The 522-nt window shown below is 53.3% G+C and overlaps 1 protein-coding gene across 1 annotated transcript in view; it reads left to right on the top strand.

The window, feature by feature from the left end:
• LOC119424890 (BRCA1 associated protein) overlaps positions 1-522 on the top strand; it is a 16808-nt gene that overhangs the window by 15621 nt on the left and 665 nt on the right. The gene's annotated exons all lie outside the window — the stretch shown is intronic.

Raw genomic sequence — 522 nt, 5'->3', positions numbered from 1 at the left:
GTCTTCAGCTGCAGGTCTTCAGCTGCAGGTCTTCAGCTGCAGGTCTTGAGCTGCAGGTCTTTTGGGGATTTGTGCAGCTGTAGACTGAAATATTTGCCCATTCTTTGTGAAACGGCCGCAGCTCAGTCCGAGTGGATGTCAAACAGTTTCCAAGTTACAAAGTCTCCGCTGGACTTGGGTCCAAGATTTGACTGGACCGTTGTGACATGAAGACGTTTTAGTGTGAACGGAGAAGCCACTTGAGGTAGTTCAAACATCTGGTATGAACCCTGGACGCCTCTGTAGGCTGGTGTTCCAGTCATGTCCAACTGGGTGGAGACCCTGGGGACGACCCAGGACACGCTGGACATACTGTCTCTGCTGGCCTGGGAACACCTTGGAGTCCTGCTGGAAGAGGTGGCTGTGGAGAGAGATGTCTGGACCTCCCTGCTCTGATGCTGCCCCTGAGATCTGAGTGCAGATCTGGATGGATGGGTGGATGGATGGATGGATGGATGGATGGATGGATGGATGGATGGATGG

This window comes from Nematolebias whitei, chromosome 18, assembly GCF_014905685.2.
Source record: "Nematolebias whitei isolate Nwh7 chromosome 18, NemWhi1, whole genome shotgun sequence".
NCBI lineage: Eukaryota > Metazoa > Chordata > Actinopteri > Cyprinodontiformes > Rivulidae > Nematolebias > Nematolebias whitei.
This window is presented reverse-complemented; position numbering and strand designations above follow the sequence as displayed.